Below are 14,418 nucleotides of genomic sequence, written 5' to 3' on the forward strand. Positions count from 1 at the left end.
CAGCTCAACACTCCCACCTAGCTGATGTCATCTGCAAACTTACTGAGGGTGCACTCAATCCTCTCATCCAGATCATCGATAAAGATAATAAACAAGACTGGCCCAAAACTGAGCCCTGAGGGACACCACTGGTGACTGCTCACCAACACAGTTTCACCCCATTAATCACAGCTCTCTGGGCACGGCTATCTAGCCAGTTTTTTACCCAGTGAAGAGTACGTTTGTCTGTGCCATATTTCGCCAGCTTCTCCAGGACAATGCTGTGGGGAACGGTGTCAAAGGCCTTACCAAATTCCAGGTATACAATGTCCACAGCCTTCCCTGCATCAAGTAGGCAGGTCACACGGTCATAGAAAGAGATCAAGTTGGTTAAGCAGGACCTCCCTTTCACAAACCTGTGCTGGCTGGCCCTGATCCCTTGGCTGCCTGTACTTGCTGTGTGAGCTCACTCAAGAAGATCCTCTCTATGATCTTTCCTGGTACCAAGGTCAGGCTGACAGGCCTGTAGTTCCCCGGGTCCTCCTTAATTCCCCGGACCCTCCTTGGTTCCCTGGATCCTTGGTTCCCCGGATCCTTGGTTCCCCGGACAATGTAGAATTTCTGGCTGACTTCTCAGATTTTCATCAACCATGTAGAGAATTAGTTCAGGTGGTCAGAATCAACCAAGGTGAAACTAGAGGCTTAATTGTGAAACATTACCAGACTCTGCTTTTCACAGAACCACAAAATGGTTGGGGTAGGAAGACACCTCTGGAGGTGATCTGGTCCAGCTCCCTTGCACAATCTGGGTCACCTAAAGCAGGTTGTTCAGGAACACGTTCAGATGGCTCTTGAATACCTCTAAGAAGGGAGACTTCACAGCCTCTCTGGGAAACCTGTGCCAGTGCCAGTCACCCTCGCAGTTTAAAAATGTTTCCTTATGTTCACATGGAACCTCATGTGTTACCATTTGTGACCATTGCCTCTTGTCCTGTCACTGGGCACCACTGAAAAGATCTTGGCCCCATCTTCTTGTCCAAGATAGATCTTGTCTCTCTGGATATCAGCACAACCCTCTGGTGTATCAGCCACTCCTGATGGAAAAAAGGCTATTCAGTTTTTATGACAACTTTATGTACCATGTCTGGGGTTTTACCCAGGAGAAGACAAAACACACATGCACCATACATATAGATATCTGTATATCTTTAAATACAGTGAGAATTATAATACAGTGTTTAACATTCTGTGTTGATCACAGTAATATGCAGACCTGAAGGCATTCCTTCCCTCTGTGTTCTCTCTGTTGAGGGGCCAGTCTGTGGCATGTCTCTTCTCCCATCCAATGTGCAAAATATGTTGTTGCTTAAGGGAGTCTAAAATATGTCAGAAGAGCCAAACATGAAAAAATGAGGAGCTGAGGATTCTTAAGTTCTCAGACTGAAAAGAGTCTTGATTATGTGTGACGAGTCAAATTTTCTTAAATATATTATTTGTTCTATTCCCAGTAAATATATAGTAAACAGTGTTATGGTGCTGTGCCTTGTGATCTTCATAAATTGCAAATTACAATGCTGAGCAGAGCTTTTGTGAAAATTAATATACAATCTGTGTTGGCAGCATGATGTCAGTTAAAAATGGTAATTACATATAAATCTGAGTTATAGGGTTCTGTTTATAAGTAATTTGAGTTACAAATATAAACAAAAATTCAGCAATGATGAAAAAATTATTTTCTAATTGCTAAGATTTGATCCCTTTTCTTTCTTGTTGTCTCATTTTCTGCTTAGCGCATATAGTTTTTTCCTCTTCTCTGAAGTAAAGTAAAATTTGAAGTTTCTGTACTTTTTTTCTGAAGCAGTTAATCGATTCCTAATACTCACTACAATGGATACTGTGAAACTTGTCTGGTATAATCTTACTGGAAAGTCTGGCACATGGATTATATCTAGATGCATGTGCCCTTTCTATAAGCCTCACTCATTCAGCTCACTTTCATCAAATCAGTGAAGTAACGTGTAACATAACAATTACTAATAATATGGCAATTCAAGTGTTACGCTCTGTCATCCTGCTATCTTGTAAAATCAGTTGACACTTCCATGTGGCACACAGGTTCCCATGCACCCTAAGAAGCTTGCAAGCTTGTAGAATAGATTCCGCACTACACCTGGGCTTGGCTGCAACTCAGAGAGGTACTGAGTGATCTGTGATTCCACTGGAGATTAATCTGTTAGTCTTGCCAGACTGTTAAATTCATGGGGGCTGCATGGGATTCAACTGAAAACTACTGGAATCATTTACATGCTATACTTATACAGCCAGTCAGTGATTTAAGTACCTTTTCTTTCTAAATAGATTACATTCACTGGTCCCACATCGCTGGAAAATGGCCAAATTCATAGACTACAAAAAAATTGGTGTTGGCTTATTTGGTATCTTTCCTCTGAAGTATGAATAACAGGGGAAATAACCCAAAATAGCTTGGCGATCTGACTCTGACACAGGGTTATCTGCATTTTTATTTAAGAATCACCAGACAAAAAAAGAAATTTGAGAGCATGGTTTTGTCCCTATTCATGTTAGTTTGACACACACATATAGACACACATCCAATGCATTGTAAAGTCAACAGTTTGGTTTTTAAATTGTTTTGCTTTTTATTAATTTCTGCATACATTTAATCATCTTCTGATGAAATATCCTTGCACCTCCCTTCTTTTCACCATTTCCCCTGCATATATTACTGAACATACGGTCATGTTTCTCAACTGAAATTGCACTAAAGACAATGTCTGGTGAGGAAACAGATTATTCTGATAGTGTTTTTTTCTTCATTAAACATGACAATCACTGTTAAATTGTCTAACTTCTCCATTTTCATCTGTCCTTTTATTTGAGACCTAGATTTCTTTTCCCCTTCTTAATACAGTTTTTTGTCTTAATACTAAATCTATTATTTGAACAAAACCTGGAATGGATCTAGCGGAGGTCCATGAAAATAATCAGAGCACTGGAGCACCTCTCCTATGAAGACAGGCTGAGAGAGATGGGCTTGCTCAACCTGGAGGAGCGAAGGCTCCCGGGGGTACCTTGTAATGGCCTTTCAGTACCTGAAGGGGGCCTACAGGAGAGTAAGGGAGGGATTCTTTATCAGGGAATGTAGCGACGGGATGAAGGGTAACAGTTTTAAACTGAAAGAGGGTAGATTTAGATTAGATACTAGAAAGAAATTTTTTGATGTGAGGCTGATGAGACACTGAAACAGGTTGCCCAGGGAAGATGTGGATGTTCCCATCATTGGAAGTGTTCAACTGGATGGGGCTTTGAACAACCTGGTCTAGTGGGAGGTCTCCCTGCCCATGGCAGGGTGGTTGGAACTTGATAATCTTTAAGGTGTCTTCCAATCCTAACCATTCTATGCGTCTATGATTTAAAGTTCTAGATGTTTTATAAATCTAAATATACCCATTTTAGCCTAACCAAGTCTGTAATTCTTTAGATCTTCATAGAGATTTTACATTTTATGAAAAACACACTGATTTTTTGAGGGTAATCAAATCAAAACTGCTCAAAATAAGCTGCTGGAAAATTTTACAGCTGAAATATTTCCATCTGCAAGCCAATTGATCAAACATTAACTAGGAAATGTTTTCAAAGAATCCATGTTTTTTAATCTCCTGATCTTTTTAATATTTAACTTTAATTTTGGTAATCATTTTAACATGAGTAAGAAAAAAGAAAACTCTATCTGCAATGCATTTTTGCCATATAGTGAAACGCTGCATTTGAACATAATATTTGAATTGTATGTAACTCTTCTGAAATGAAAATATGAAAATAATTGGGTTTGTATTTGTTTCTGAAGGAATGCACCATACCTCCTAGTATGAATTATTTTTAATAGAAAACAAACAATAGTAACATGAAGAATAATGGTCTAATAAGAAAAATTTTAGATGTCAGTTTTGTTCAGATTGAAAACCTGGAAATACATATATAAGAAAACAGAGTTAAGCAAGATGCAAAAAGCATATCTCTGCAACACAAAACAACAGAATTTGAAAATGCAGAGTTTAATGGCTGCAACTTCCAGCTCATTTTCTGAAAGGACAAGCCACAGAGGAAAGTGATTTGCTGTGTAAATGAGCATTTCTGATGTATAGAATGAGTACAAATTTTGAATTTTCCATGGAAGTTCTAATTCATTGCAAACAGGTAGAAGAATATGGGCACAGAAGTTTCATTTAACGGTAAATTAATGTCTATGCAGGGGATTGGGATAGTGGTAAGGGAAAGAATGAAAAGAATAGTGTCTGGAAGGGGTGTAGAGTTTATTGAAAAAAAACCAACCACCCTTACTAAGATAAAGAGAATAATAAAACATTTTATTGTTCATTGAGGTCTTTGTCCAGTAAAATAATTGGTCTTCTGCATCTCTTAGAAATTGAAGCTATGTGGTATTCTGCAACTATTCTCAAACATAATCTTTAAAGCTAAATTCAGTGGCACATGCATATTCACAGACATGTTTCATTTCCTTATGGACGTGTGTGAACTAGTCTGTGCTAATATTAAAAGTTCTACTTCTGAGTAGTTACCTTTTTTCAGCCTAGAAGGAAGATATGACAACGTTCCCTTCAGATCAGTTCTTTGATGCTGTAACAGAAACTAGCAAGGTTCCAGTCCTGAAAAACACCAACAACTTTTACCATATGCAAAATATTAGCAGCTAGTATTATCTAGCTGAATGATGTTCAGTTTGCAGTGGCCATCAGTACGTCAACTACTTTGATTGAATTCTGTGTTACATAACATATGTAAAAAAGAGGTAATGAAATAGAATATGAATCCTAAATTAACTATGTTAATTTTGATGAATCTTTCAGTGCAAAAGGGTCCTATTGAGCTGGATGGTGTTAAGGATTCTTTTACATGTAAATATACTGAATACATTTGGAAACCTAATTTTGATTGCTCTCCTTTTCTTGTGTATTTGGCTGATAGGTTGATTACTTGGTTTAATTTTTCTGATTACACAGTCAATTGCACATAAGTGTGTTTTGCAAATCAGAATTTGGCCTATAAGGGGTTTCATTGAATATGCCTTACATTTTTTTCCTTGTTATGAATAAAAAATACCCACTCATGTAGTATTAATGGTTTTCAAGTTGCTGGGTGATGGTTATATTGTTTTAATTTTCTTACAAAGCAGTGTAATTAAAATGACCTTTAATTAAGCATGGCATTGACACAGACATTCTTTTCTTTTTTTTCCTGAAAAAAAGTTCAATCACATAAATATGTAAATGTTTATGAAGGAATTATATTTAACAACCCTTAGATAATATGACATATATTTAAATACAAAATGAAAACACTTTCTTCTTTTGTGTATGATGAAGTTATTTTGTTCCTATTAATGTGGTGAAGGATGATATAAAGAAGCAAAACTTTAGATAAAAAAGCTTCAGGTCTGAATTTCTTAAACAAAATTTGTGATACATAGAAGTGTTTTCTGTGAGAGCAGCTAAAAAAGTCTCACTGCATGTGTTTCAGAAGAAAAAAGCTAGAACAACTACAATAACTTGTTTATTTTATGTAAAAGAGTAAGTAGGAGTCATTTCTCCTCTGGATCATAAGGAAGCATGAGAATTATGAGAAGGTCTAAGATAAATCCATTGGATGTACTTGGCTGGAGAGCAGGCTCATATTTAATGAACTTAATGAAGGTATGGAGTTTGTCTTAGTGGCAGAGGACAGTAATGGAAACATCTTGATAGATATTAAGAGTTAACTATTTTGTAGTTGAAAATATGTTATGAGGTGTTATTATTTTATGAAATGGCAATAAATGACATTGTGTAATTACTGTATAATATAATATGTACCTGATGTCCCTCAACGTCATGTGATATGTCTCCATATGCTTTCCAGCAACAGACATTCCTTCTCCCTTGACTCAATTCCTTCAGTTAGTTTTATGAATATTTAAACTATAATGATGCAAATAAGAGATGATGCTTATAATTTTAAAATGTGTCTAATGGTTATTCTTGTAGCTTACTTTGTAGTAATATATTCTTACATTGTTTTTTAGTGATAATAATGTGCTCCCATTTTGAACAACCTGCTATATAACCCATTTTGCCTGCAGACCCTATGTTGTCTTGACCCTGAATATTGATGGATTTACCTTCTGGAAGTGTCTTGTTAAAATTTCAATAGTAAGTTAAGAGAGATAATCTGCAGCCATTGACTTACTTATAATGATTTTAATATCCTGCTGAAGTAAACATATCCAGCAGAAGAGGTCAAGGAACTTGTAAAAGCATGTCTGAAGAGAGTTGCTTTACCCTCACTGCCCCACCTTTCAAGGATTAGCTGTGTGGAAGTTAAATGAAAAATAATAAATCCGTATCCTTCACAAGGATCCGTATGCTTTAAACTCCATTTCACATAATAACAAATACAGTTTGTATAGTGCAGAGTGACATATCACTAGGACATATGCTGTCTCTGGACCTTCCTTGTCCACTCACTGGTTGCACAAACTTCACTGCATTCTTGCATCATTTTGTTGGAAAATTCAGACCAGTGTTTCCAGTAAATTTATTCTGTATATTTTTGCTTACAGACTTCCAATAAATATGTATGATCCAAAGTGCCTTATAAGCTGTGGGTTTGTTATCACTCATAAACATTGTAAATACATAAGTTTATTGGTGCAATAGATTTCACTGACAATATTGACTTGGTCTCTACTAGCTATGATTGTCATTCAGATACCTAGCTCACAAAAACATACTAGTATTTAGCCACTTTGAGTTATCTGTGATAGGGACCCAAAACTGTCCAGTCATGGGTTCAGTTCTGTTACCTAATGCAGGCATCTACTGACATTTGAAGGATTATAGCATATGTAAGACATGTACAGGGGAATAGACCTATGGGTGACTCTTATATTTCTGTACCAGCACCATGAAGTCATGCAGAAAACCTCAAAACTTTTTGTTGTCTCAGATAGTATAGGTTTCCATGTTTTGGCAACTGAATTAAGGTCCAAATTCAGGCATACAAGAATCTTTGAATGCAATATAGCTAGGAATGGGTGTCAGAATGCCTTGTCAGCATGAGAGACAGCATGAAGAGGTGACTCTGGAAGATACATATACAGTGACAGATGAAAGAAGGCCAGAGAACAAGATCAAAGTTGTGCTCCTGACAGACCACATTGCTCAAGTGGTAGCTTACTCCTTGGATTTGTTTTGAACAGCTCCAAAGCATTCTATCCCAGAAAAATTTGCTATAGGCAAATAGTCTTAAAAACTGTGGATGCAGAGTCATCAGTTTCTGACTCTGTTTTATGTAAGACGATAGACACAGACAAAAGGTCAAAAATAAAGGTGTAAATATGTCTGTGTTTCGGCTACTACCTGTTCAGAACAACAATAACAAAATTGAACTATTTTCATCTAAGACTTTTTTATTATTGTTATTCTTTTTATGTAAAATAAAACATATCATTCTATACAGGCATGCTAACATTTTGAAATTTTTTGGTCAAGGCGTCTTTCAAATTCCTCTCTATTCTCTTTCCCATGGAGATTCTGGCAGCTGATATGAAAATATATTATTGGCAAGTCTGACAGTATTTATAAAATAATTTACACTTTATTTAAAAATAACATGTTTAAAACTACCAAATTTTAGCCATTCTGCCTGAGAAGCTCCATGTTATATCTATCCTTGGAAAACCACAGAATCACAGAATGATATGGGGTTGGAAGGGACCTCTGGAGATCATCTAGTCCAACCCCCCTGCCAAAGCAGGTCCACCCAGAGCAGGTTGCACAGGAACATGTCCAGGGGGGTTTAAAATGTCTTCACAGAAGGAGACTCCACCACCTCTCTGAGCAGCCTGTTCCAGTGCTCTGCCACCCTCAAAGTGAAGAAGTTCCTCCTCATGTTTCGATGGAACTTCTTATGTTCAAGTTTGTGCCTGTTACCTCTTGTCCTGACAAAATACCAGTCTACAAGAGTCTAGGAAAGAGAGCAAGGAAAGGACTTCCCTATTCATGATTGATTTTGTTCTTTCTGACCCAGAATGGATTCAGGTACTACAACGTTTAGCACTTAGCACTTCCTTGTTATATCATTAAGTCTTCTATATTTTCTCATAGAGAGGAACAAGAGATAACACAATGCTGAAGGTACAAAATGTGAAAGACAGAAACTTTCATCATTTGATGATGAACCACGGCCAAAAAAAGTGAAAGGAAGTATCCTGAGGCAAAAAGCCTGAAACAAACAAACAAACAAAACCCCAAAAACCTAACACCTGAGTGAAACAAGAATTAGATGAAACAAGAATAGAAGTCAAAATATATGCTATGACTAGGCCAGTGTGGTGTTAAATAGATTTTTACAAGAGTATGCACAAGGATCAGAAGCCATAAGAGTGCATCAGTAAGTGTATAGAATAGAAGAAAAATAGGGAGCTGAAATCAGGATGGAGGTTCAGTGCGAAATATGGACTAACAAAGCACCCCAGGAGAAGGAAAAAAAAAAACAAACCAAGAAAAAAAAAAGCTGCTACTTCAATGTAGCACATTTTTGCAAGGCACATCATAGAAAATGTCTCCTCCATCTTTAAATGTCCACAAAAAAAAAAAATTCGGTATAAATTCAAATGGCTTATGTTTGCTGTCTATCTCAAGATGGACTCACTTATTCTCTATGGGACTCAACTCAGCTATCTATATATACCTGTTTGTGCAATTCGAAAATTTGAAGTGTATTTGACAGTCTTACACGTGGCTGGCAGATATGACAAAGGAACTACAGGGGACATATGTTCTTCTGGAACAGCAATTGCAGCCCAAATAGGATACTTCACCATCACTCATCCAGCAGTTGACACCAACATTTTCAGTCAGCTGGATCCTGCTAAAGAGATTCCTGATTTAATTTTTAGGATGAAATAACAGCCCTCCAGCTTCCCTCAAATAAAATAATTGGGGATGGGATTCAGCCTTGTGTATGCAGAAGCATCTAATGACGTTGAGATGCCCTTGCAAATCCAACCTGTATTCCAGATGCCAGTGCAGACAGGCATAGGTCTTCCATAAATTTGTGTCATGAGCTGAGGTCTCATATAGCCTAATATATTTCAAATAGCACCTAAGACCTGTTTCTAGGAAACACAGTCAGTCCCCAGAACTCCACTGATGACAGCTGGAACTCAAGTGATTAATTCTCAGGTATCTTAATTTGGACATTTAAAATTAGGTCGAGACTGTGGGTCAGAACTAGATTTTTAAATATAGATGAGATTAATTCTATCCCAGATTCTTGAGACTAGTCAACCTTTACAACCCTGATTGCCAAAATGTACAACTAGAGCTGGTAATGAAATCATGTTTTTCCGTACTCTGAACAGATAAATTACGGTTTAGTGTTTTCTCCTTTTTTTTTAATATGAAAAATCAGATCATGTCTCTCAAATTAAATTCTGAAACAGAGGATAATTTCTCTGTGCCTTTGTTCCTCATATGTACAGGGGAGAAAATGATGCATGCTTATCTCACAAAGATGTCATTAACGTGCCTTCACTAGTCTTTAATGTAATGTTGTATATTATCGTAAAGGGGAGCATGGAAAAATTCCAGGAGGAATTGTTCCCATATTCTGAATCTGTTTTGAATATTGTGTCATAAATAAGGCATATGTTTACCAGGGAAAAGATAGGAAATTATTGAGTTGTTTCTTGCCAAGTAAGAGTTGCCTGTTCTGTATACTCAGTGATGCCAGCAGCTTCTGGAAAAATCATCTGAGACCATCTAATTAAAGATCATAGGTACACAGAGGGACCAAATTAAGGTCACAGAGAGATCCTTAACTGTAGCTTTTTTAAATTTTCTGAGTGGCTGACTTCCTAACCCATACAAAGAGTCTTTTAACCTAATTTTTTTAAGTCTATAATATTACTTAACTCAACCCAGGCAGCTAATGCAACTTATGAAAGAACGATTGAAGGAAGTGTGCTTTAGAAACCCGCAGCTATACAGAGTAACACTGGTTGTGTCACAACCCACTCTCTTTCCTGTATTATTTTAAATTGTTTAATGCACAAAAATTGGTGAAATTGGTCTTTTCAGATTTTCTTTTGGCACTAATGGACTGCAAGCCATCTTTTGAAGTTCATATTTATAGCAAAGTTATCTGCTCTTAGTTGTACTGTTCTAAAGCCCTGCTAGAAATCTGAAGCTCTTACTACTTTCTTCAACTCAGCAGACAAGTCCCTTTTATGCACTGAACTTCTTAATGTTGCAGAACACCTTCTGACAGTAACATTTTTTGTACAGCTGCCCTTGTCTTCCTCTTCCCATTTACACTGACTCTAAAAATCTCTCAATCCTGCAGGCACATTTTAAAAATTGAATAAAAGCCAATGTCTAGGTCTTTCAGTCAGGTATAAATGCAATAACCTAAAGGCTCTCAGGTTCATTGAAAATTTTTGTCTGGGCTCATCTTTCTTTTATTAATACTGATGTCAGGGTGATGTCCAGAGCTGGTCTGTCAAGGGTGCCTGTGAGCTTCTCTTCTGACCTATGTAAAAATCACGCTGGAAGCACGTGATGTTTTTCATCTTGAGGAGGAAGTATGACAGTACAGGTGTACTCACTGTCAGGTAATTCATTGCCTTTGACTAAGAACACCACCTACAAATCCCAAGAGAAATAGAAAATAGATCCAAATGTAAATCTAATGCTTTTAAGAAGCACAATGATTAAATGCTTTCACCTCCTCCTAAAAGTAAAATAATAGATAAATCAGTCTCAGAATTACATGAAAAAGGTGTATTATTCCCAGGATAATTCACAGAATTTGAGAGTGAGCACTAGTGGCACAATAGCAGCATGACAATAAATGGAAGGATGTGGTAAAAATCACTAGTGATACACTGGTTTTAGAAATAATATGATTTGAATTCATATAAAATACTTGTTAAAATTATTATAACATTAGCAGTGAGGACCAGGAAATTTCAAAAAAAGACAGAATGTAGCCAAGCCAAAATCTTGTGATGACAAAATGATGTTAGCCATTAGAAGTCACAACTTAAAGTAACATAAAAAGACTGTAGACCTCAAATCAGAAGTCTTAAACGTTTTTTACTCGGAAAGCTTACGTTACACTCCTCGTCTTTCACTTCTGTTAATAAACAGATGAATGAAGAACAGAGCATGAATTTTAATATTGATAGATATGAATCCTTTGCTCTGATTGGTTACATTCCTCAAATATGTGTCTAAATATATTCCAGTATTCTGACTGAGACAACATAACTTTAAATATTTACACTAACATTGCATTTACAAGCCTCATTTGGGACTGAGATGCTTGTCAGTGGAATGTTGCACAAACATATAACAATGCAATACTGTGTCCAAAGATATTATAGATGAAAAATTTCTGATAGAACAAGGATTTAAAGTTTGGGACACAGCATCTGCTAATTAGTGTAATAAAACAAATGGAACTGATTTATTAATTAAATTAGGCAATGAAGAGAGTGTTTGGTTTGAATTTTTTTCCATTGCCAATGAGAACTAAAATAAAGGAGTTTGAAAAAAGAGAAGAAGAGGCTTAGATCAGAATGGATTTAATCTGAGACCTACTACATAAACAAGCTGAATCCCACTAACTTGTGTTGTGGAACGTACTCCAGCTGACATAGGCAATAATGTCATTAGAATGAAAATGGCTATTATAGATACCAGATAATATTCCATTGATTAAATTTACTAAAAATGTTTTTTAATTAGGATCAGTGCAGATTTTTTTCATGGACCTAATTATGCAGTGCATTTTAATCCGTCCAAAATTATTTTGGATGAAACGAGTTTTAGGGAGAAAGCTGATTATTAAATAAATTGATAAATAAAAACAATGTGATGATTTGTTTTTAATGGTATCAAAAATTAAAATGTTTTCCATTGTAAATTCTTGTTGTCCATTAAGATTTTGAATACATGTCAGTTTTCTCTAAAAAAGGATGTCTTCTGATTCACGTTCCCTCATTTCATTTCATAATTCTCTTCAGACTTAATGAAGAAGATATTCATTTAGTAACTGCTTCCCATTACTGGCAAGGAATATGTGCTAGTGAAAAACTACTACAGACTGGTGAGACCAGTTTCCTAATGTCCTTTATTTTCAATGATGAAAGAAATCATTAAAAAATAATTCAAGAAGAAACATAACTTAGTTGTTCTACATCCCTGTCTTTTGCATACTATTTGTCTTAACTGACAGCAGCTCCTTCATGAATATGAAGGAGTCTGTAGAATTTAGGGTGAAGGTAGCATCTCTTAATATCTTCTATGAATTTAATTGGTGCATCACAATAACTGGAATAGAATGGAGAGAAGAAGGGCAAAAGGAAGAATTTCCCTTTTTTACTCATGAGAGAATCTTTGGAATATATGGTATTGACAAGCTCAATATCTTTTAAATAACTCTTTTTTAGCTTGTAACTTCTGCATTGTATAACTTCCCAATGTTCTGAGTACATCTTATTAAAACCCAGCGCAATAAATTAATAAGGAAACAAAGTTGCTACACAGCTGCATACACGATGGTGGAATAATTCAGATGACAAATCAAATACATGCAACTTGCTTTGAAACAGTGTATTTCTTACATTACAAATAAATGAAGTAGTTGCATGAGTTCCTCAGAAACACCATTCTCTATACTTTATTCATGCATTTTTTGTTTGGAATGCTTCAGTAAGTTTCTTTCCTAATAGACAAAAAACTGCTTAACAGGGAGATGATTACTTCTCTCTTTGAGATTTTAAGTCTACATTTCAGGCAAAAAAACCATTTGACCAACATGATGAGATGAAACCACTCTGAAATTAAGGACCTTCATGCAAAGAAATTAACTGACTAATGTTCATTCTAAACAGTTAAAGCACTTTTGTTAAGGCTACATGTAAACTGCTAGACAAGTACACTCTGTGCTATGACCCATATGAACCTTTTCTATATCCTTCCGTGGTCTAGTTTTATTTCTTATGCATTCTATGAATGGTAAGAAACTGCACATGGCTTTAAGACTGTCATCACATTTGGAAACTGTTTAGATGAGAACCTGGACTTAGAAGATGGGAAATCCTCCTTTGTGACACAGTTCAAATGTAAGTCAAGTCTTGTTTCTAACCAGCAAATACTTTACCTATATCAAACTTCTGTTAAATAAAAAAAATATTTGTAAACAAAGATTTCACTAATGTGAAATATATAGGAGAGACTCTGTTCAGAATCTTAAAGGAGAAAATATTTGAGTTCACTGCCACATTGGTTATATTGAAAATACATTCACCCATTTCCAGGAGGAACTAGCAAATGGCAAGGAAACTAATGGTAAAACCAGCCTGTATTTAAACAGTGAAAGAGAAATATCCATGATGCAGCATAAATCCAAGTCAAAGGAAGTCTTGATGCAGATTTCAATAGATTCTTAAATAGTTTTATAGCTTTATTTTTGGAAATGCCTTTTTATCATAGATAATTGACTCAGAGTTTTTGTGGGTTTTTTTCATGTAACTGATTGCAGTGAAATTCTTCTCATCACAATATGTTAAACTTCATTTTATTTTCTCATTTACCATATTATTGTAAAATACTTTCAGGTTTATAGTCAAGCTGTTCAGGTTTCAGCTGACTGTGAGTAAAATAATTTTTTAAACAGATTTTGAAGTGTCCATTAAAATCACAGTAAAAAAATTATTTTGACATTATGATCTAAAGATGAGACATTTTGTCTAACAACATCAGTAACTTTTAAATGGGACAAATGACACATTCTTTTCTTAATGATTCATGCACCTCACTGTCTTACAGAAACCTTAATGTTTCTCTTTAGCTTGAGAATTAAATGAATCACAGGTTTTGCCACATAAGATTTCAGATTTTTATATAATACATTCATTTATAAATATTTATTTCTGGAAAAGGTAAAAAAAAAAGAAAATCCTTCTGTGGATATGGATTTCCCATATGGGTTTTACCCATACGAATATGGGTTTTCCCAAAGAGGTACTATTTTGGGAAAGAAAGGCCTTGGTCTTTCCTTACCAAAATTAAATAGAGAAAATGCAAAAAGTTGTCTTGTCCCCTTTTTCCTGTAGTTTATCGCAATGTCGATCAGGGTCTTCAGTAGTCATCTCTAACTGTGTAAAGTGCAATAAAGTCAAAAAGAAAATCTGTGAAGACAATATTGCTACAAAATTTGTTCAGACAAATGTAAAGTCAGGCATTGTGACAAAGCTGTGATTGTTGTTCATAAGAAGTAAATGACAGAAATAACAGGAAAAAAGATATAAGAAGGAAGGCTGATACTGAACAACAATGTTGAAGCTACAAG

Source organism: Calidris pugnax, unplaced genomic scaffold (genome assembly GCF_001431845.1).
Source record: "Calidris pugnax isolate Ruff unplaced genomic scaffold, ASM143184v1 scaffold153, whole genome shotgun sequence".
In the NCBI taxonomy this organism is placed as follows: Eukaryota; Metazoa; Chordata; class Aves; order Charadriiformes; family Scolopacidae; genus Calidris; species Calidris pugnax.